The 7,229-nt window shown below is 36.2% G+C and overlaps 1 pseudogene; it reads right to left on the bottom strand.

The window, feature by feature from the left end:
* Positions 1-614: 614 nt before the first annotated feature.
* LOC110742853 lies at positions 615-2,470 on the bottom strand (annotated as a pseudogene).
* Positions 2,471-7,229: the final 4,759 nt, after the last annotated feature.

Raw genomic sequence — 7,229 nt, 5'->3', positions numbered from 1 at the left:
CACATTTCATCATTACAACACTTCTGTACGATAAACATTATCATCATTTCTATTTGCATTAGTAATTTGTCTGTAGTCACGGTGGCTACTAAGCAGGATTGGAACCCAGACATCCTAGCCCCAGAATAGAAGGACCACTGGAGGCTGGATGCTCAGGGCAAATGGCCCCATGATCACTTCTCCTCACATAACTAACAAGTCATGACAATTGTTAAGGCAATGACAACATTGTTAGAGGAAGCATCACAAAAGGTGGGATTGAAATCAGTGGTCACACTGTAAGGTAAAGTGTGAAAAGAAAATTCTCTTTTCATGTTCATGCTTGACTGGAGAATCGATTCCTTGTCATGGTCCCCTATAGGCCCACTCCTCCAGATGTTAGAACCTGTCTACTCTCCTTCTGTAGGACTCCCACTCTTAACTACTATGCATACTGCCTTCCTAGTGGAAAGAACACAAAATTTGGATTCAAATGATCTAAGTTTAAGACCAGGCTCTGCTACTTACTGTGAGTTTGGACAAGTCACTCAACCTATGTTAGGTTCAATTTAAAGTGGAGTAAATGGTAGCATTCTGTACAAGATGCCAAACTCAGCCCACATTCTTCTTTTTTGAACATAGTAAGGAAACAATTATACCCTCTTGAAAATGACAGAAAGATGTACTTAGTCAAACTGAAAATTCAAGAAATCTAAGACAGCACAGACAAGATCAGAGTGTGAGGACTGACACGTCCATAATCTAATATGTATAAAAGACAGCCTGTAGAGCGTAAGTGAAGGGACACCACCTGCCTCCAACAGGTTTGCAGTGGGGCCTGAAAATAAAGCTAAGTCATGCGATGATTTGTGGGAGAAATTGTTCATTCTGCTGGCATTTCCAGGAAGTGGATTAAAACCTGGAGTCTTCATGCAGTGGGGAGCTACAAAGGCACCCACAGTGTAAACCTGGCAAAGGTGCAGGCTTAGGAAATGAGGTCACTCTGGAGGCTTAATAGCTGGCTACACCCCTTACAGAAGCATCTTATCATACAGATATAAAAACAAGATCTATAGTCATAAACAAAACAATTTGAAACTAGAAAAGAGGTTTCAAAATGAAAAGTGTGACTGCTAACCTTTTTACTGTAATGGGAACAATAAAGAATAAACTGACTACTACAAGGATCAAATCGGTTAAGAAAAAAAAAGAAAAAAAAAACAACGAGAAATTCAGGTCTCTGTGGAGGCAGGCTAGAGAGATGCAAATTAGAAAGGACACATAGCAAATAATGTCAGATTTCCAATACAGATGGTCCCTGTCTTACTATGGTTTGACTTACAATTTTTCTATTTTATAATGGTGCAAAAGCGATATGCCTTTAGTGGAAATCATATTTTAAATGTTGAATTTTGATCTTTTTCCAGGCTAGTGATATGTAGTAGCAGACTCTCTTGTGCTGGGCAGAGGCAGTGAGCCCCAGCTTCCGGTCAGTCATACAATCTGGAGGGTAAACCAATACTCTACAGTGCAGTGTGTTGCCAGATGATTTTACCCAGTTGAAGACTAATATAAGTGTTCTGAACACACTTAAGGTAGGCTAGGCTAAGCTATAATATTCAGTAGTTTAGGTATATCAAATGCATTTTCAACTTGCAATATTTTCAACTTATAATGTGCTTATCAAGATGTAACTCCACCATAAGTCGAGGAACATCTCAAATCTGGAAAACAAGTTTTCCAGAAATAAAGAGTTGATCATAATGAAACTCAATAACCAGCTAGATGATAAGAAGAAACACTTCTAGAAACTGAACACAGCCTTGGGTGTTTATAATTAAACACATTTATTGAGTCTTAGGCAAAATTAAGAAGTAGCAATTTATATTTTATAATATCTTGATGAAATTTTTAACCAAAACACTTCCATTTTAATCTTCAAAGAAACTCTTTTCTTTTTTTCCAAGATAATCATGATTAACTTACAAAAAATGGGTATATGCCTTCAAAACATTTCCCTTAATAGGAAACTTAGTTTTATAAGATCTAAACACTAAAAGGCGGAAAAAAAAAATCTATTTTCTTTTCATTACAAGACAAAACAGAATCCAGCATAAGTCAAGGAAACACATTCATACTTCAGGTCCTCCTCCTCCATGAACCAACATTATTATATTATTTCCATTTAGTGAAATCTGATCTAATTTAGTATCCTTTCTTCTGGTAGGATTTCAAAATCAGTGATATCTTGCAGTACCGTATTGACAAAGTTATCAAATCCTAGAAGAGTATGAATAATTTCTTTATCACTCTTCATCACAATGAGAATTTTTGATTCTTAGATTTGTCTATAAGCTCTAGCAGTAGCAGCTATAAGGAGCTAGTACTAGTGTTAGCCGCCATACCTGTGATGGAAATGGTCTTGATCTTGATTAACATTTTTTTTTTCTTTGAGACAGAGTCTCGCTCTGTTGCCCATGTTGGAGCACAGTTGTGCCATCTTGGCTCACTGCAGCAGCCGTCTCCCAGGTTCTAGCGATTCTCCTCCCTCAGCCTCCTGAGTAGCTGGGATTACAGGTGCGCACCACCATGCCCAGCTAATTTTTGTATTTTTAATAGAGACTGGGTTTTGCCATGTTGGCCAGGCTAGTCTCGAACTCCTAACCTCAGGTGATTTGCCCGCCTCAGCCTCCCAAAGTGCTGAGATTACAGGCGTGAGCCACCACGCCTGGCCTTGATTAACATTTTTAGTTTTAAGAACAAGCAAATAATTCTACAAGCTTCTGGACAAGAAAAAAAAATAGGTCACATAATAACGACAGATGGTCCTCAAACCTTTCTTCCATACCAAGTAGAAGATGGTGCACACTAAATAGGCAGAACCCTCAACAGCTGTATCTAAAATGTACTGAACTATGAATAATCCAACATTCACACAAGCTCCCATCCCCAGGAGATGAACAAAAAGGCACTTTAGACTTACAAAGATTAATTAATATCACCAGTGTACGCTTCTTCTAAAATTATATGCACAAAAAAATTTTACCCAGCCTATTAGTAAAGCAAAATAAACAATGATAAAGATACGACATAAAAGAAAAATCAATCAAAAATGAAACTAAATGTCAAAAAAGTTAAATATGTAATTATGAAATAAGCAAATGCTAAATAATATTATCAATTAGGATACTGCCTGATAGCTAAAAGTAACAAAAACTCAGCTGGCTTAAACAATGGGAAGAAAATTTTTTTCTTAGAAAAAACACTAAGATATGACAGCTTCAGGCTGGAGGCTGATTAAAATGGTGATTCTGATATTTAGACACACACACACACGCACAGAGATTCTCTCCATCTTTCACTCAGGTTCTTTAAGGTACATCAACATGGTTTTTCCTAATCATCCTCATGAAACTACGGTGGCTGTCAGAGTTCAATACACTGCATCCAGATATGACCATATCAGTGGAAAAGGGAGCCATTTTCTTTACATTTATTGATTTTTATTAATGAGTAGAAACTTTCCTTAGATTTCCCCTATTTCATCAGCAAGAATTATATCACATGTTTATGCCTAAACCAACAGTGATTTAGAAGGGGACCACCATGATTGGGTAAAAGTAGACCAGGAGTTCAGCCTCATCACTAATGACATTTTGGGATGGATAATTCTTTGTTGGAGGGAGCTATTCTGTACATGGTTTAAAATCCTCCTTGCTCTCTACCCACTAGATGCCCATAGCACCCTCCCCAATCGCAACAATCAAAAATGTCTCCAGACATTGCCAAATGTCCCCTGGTTAAGAACTACTTAAATACACTAATCAATCTAGCCCCTAAGTCTGGCTATGGGGCCCACCTTAAATATAAAACACAACAGTAGAAAAGGAAAAGCTGAACCAATTCAGTATGTTTCAGAAAAGAGAGCTATATGAAAGAAAAACAGTCTTAAGTAAATAACCAACAATATTTTGTATGGTAATTCTATAAAAACAATATATAGCAATGGCAAAAAATATGAACTTAAAATTCTGTATTAATCAACTAAGAGGGATCGGGTGTAGTGGCTCACATCTGTAATCTCAGCACTTTGGGAGACTGGCCAACTTAGTGAGACCCTGTCTCTACAAAAAACACAAAAATTAGCTGGGTATGGGTGGCACGTGCTTGTAGTCCCAGCTATTCTGGAGGCTGTGGTAGGAGGATCACTTGAGCACAGAAAGTAGAGGCTGCAGTGAACTGTGATCATGCCACTGCACTCCAAGTTGAGAAACAGAGTGAGACCGTGTCTCAATAAATAAATAAATAAATAAATAAAATAAAATAAATAAATAAATAAATCAAGAGGGAAATGAATGAAGAGTTTTAGCAGGACTAAGGACTGTTAATGTATGGTTTAATCATCAAGCACAGAAAATATCAATTTGTACTTATAAGAATATACAATTTAGTTGACTTTTAAAATTCATCTTTGAAAACAAATTTTCATTGTAGATTTGTATATACAATATTTAGCCCTTAAGAATAAGATCAACTAGAGGAGCTATATTCTCTTTCAGGAGATAATCTTCTATTAGAATTTTTGAAGCTATCAAAATAAAATGATTCCCTATGGAAAGACTCATAGTTTCCCTAGAAAGATTATTTGTTCTATGGCTTGGTGCTTTTATGTCTGCAGCTTATGAATATATTTATTCTTTTAGATTAAAACATAACTTTTAAAATGTGGGTCACATTATAACACCTTATTTGCCATCTTAAAAAGGTTCTTTATCCTCTAATCTCATGATACGACCACATCCATATTCTCCAGCCTGTTGAATGGAGCCAAATGCCCCACACATCACTCAAGAGCCCTACCTCTCTTTCCTCCTCAAATCCAGTGGGTACTCCCTCCTTTCCCTCCTTCTGTTACTCTCTGGCTCTGCTTTCTTCTTCCCATTATCTGTATCTATTCTTCATCTACTTGAGAACTATTTGGAGATCTCACTTCAGATTTACTGTGGCTGCCTCCCAGCTACGCACAATTCGTTTTAATTTTATTCGTGTCTTCCAAAACAGGCCCTCCCTGAATTGGGCTGAGGAAACTGGCCAGGCTAGGTCCCTGATCTCCACCATGGGAGGAAAAAATGCTACGCCTGTTTAAGATATAAGAGCATTTTTATGGGGAAAAGTACAAAGTTTATCACCACAAGCTACAGGTAAGAGCCTGATTGAAGGACTTGAATCTCTAATCCAAAAGCTACATGCACAATTCTACTTAATCTTATTTAGTTCACAGGGCAAATACCAAGGAATAAATCTCATTTACATGTATATTGTAAAAATACCACAGGTTTATCAAGTGTTTGGATGTACTACCCTGCAAGTTCAGAGACTTTATGCTTTTTTTTTTTTTTGAGACGGAGTCTCCCTCTGTCCCCCAGGCTGGAGTGCAGTGGTCGGATCTCAGCTCACTGCAAGCTCCGCCTCCCGGGTTTATGCCATTCTCCTGCCTCAGCCTCCCGAGTAGCTGGGACTACAGGCGCCCGCCACCTCGCCTGGCTAGTTTTTTTTGTATTTTTTAGTAGAGACGGGGTTTCACCGTGTTAGCCAGGATGGTCTCGATCTCCTGACCTCGTGATCCGCCCATCTCGGCCTTCCAAAGTGCTGGGATTACAGGCTTGAGCCACCGCGCCCGGCCGACTTTATGGTTAATGGAAATAAAGCATTATTATTTTGCAACAGGAAGTGTAACTAATTTTGACAGAGCAAGAACCTGTAGGTTACAGACATTGATTATGAGAGGCTTATAAAAACACTATTCATTTAAATGTTTGGTATAAAATTACACTGCTCAGTAACAAATTCTGGAGCTATCTATTCCTGTAATCCAAAGAGTCTTCTTTCTCCAAACCCAATATTTTAAAAAATAACTATTTGCCTCTACAGGATTTAGAAAATAGCGATATATAAATGCTCTCGGCAAGACATTATTCTCTTTCATTTACTGAATAGTTTCCAAATACCTGTCCTAATATGGTACAATCTTCAATATTATTACATAAAAAAAGAGGTTCAGAAGTATTAATAGAATGGCACCATTTGTGTTAATATACAAATATAAATAGGTAGATAAAGAGATAAATAGATTGATTATTGAGAGATGATAAACAGATAGAGACATGCTTTAACAGAGAGAAAGTATTTCTGGAAGAAGGCTCAGAAAGCAATCATTATTGCCTCAAGAAGACCCATAGACTGGGAAAGAGGAATATCTACTTTCCACTGTCAGCTTTTTAAAATATATATAAATTTTCTTAGTAAGAGACTGATAAACTGAAATACAGACAAACAGATGGACACACACACACACACAAAGTGAATAGGTGATCCTAATCCTTTATTTAACTAATGACTTGTGTGAACAATTAAACTTGTTAAAATATAGAACAATGTCTTCAAAAGAATCAACTCCAAGAGAAAAATAGCTTTTATTATTAAAAGAGTATATAGTTAGACACACTTATATTCTGTTCCTGAATAGAATGAAATAGAGAGGCCCTACAATTTTGTAGCTTGGAAATTTAATGAAACATTTAAAATAATTATAAGGCAAGATGACTTATTTTACTTGTTTCATCTTGTAAAATTTTCTGTTGAAGAAGATACTCTAAGCAGAGGCTAAGAGACAATATTTGAGATAATATTTCAATAAGATTAAAATTAGAATTAAAACTGTCCTATGGTGAACTGGACTTTCTCAAATACCACGTAAACCATCAGCTATAGAAAGATTATTTTCTTAATTAAAAATAGGATGTAATATGACCTACAGGAAGAGTAAATTGAAGCTGTTGACAGTTCCAAATCCATTAATCGTAAGATTGACTTTGAAGATTATTGCAGGCAATTTTACGAAAAAATAAATATGAGGTCACATTGAAAAAATAAAGACAGTTAATGCCAGAAAAAATACCACCCACCTGGTATCAGATAGGTACAGTTAAGAAAATGATTAACATAAATATATACAAAGAATAATTTGTATAATTTGCCATCATGTACATGAATATACTTTAAATAATTTTACTTCTAAGAATAATCTTTCATAGAACTATTTGTGATCTATTACACAATAAAACCAATTTTGGCTAACAAATATACATTTCAAAATATTATTTTAAGATGCCATAATTCCAATGACTTTATTGCCTCCTTTTACTTTCAAAATTGTCCTGGGTTAGCGGACACATTGCATTATCACCCTA

The sequence above is a fragment of the Papio anubis genome, chromosome 4 (genome assembly GCF_008728515.1).
Source record: "Papio anubis isolate 15944 chromosome 4, Panubis1.0, whole genome shotgun sequence".
Classification (NCBI taxonomy): Eukaryota; Metazoa; Chordata; class Mammalia; order Primates; family Cercopithecidae; genus Papio; species Papio anubis.
This window is presented reverse-complemented; position numbering and strand designations above follow the sequence as displayed.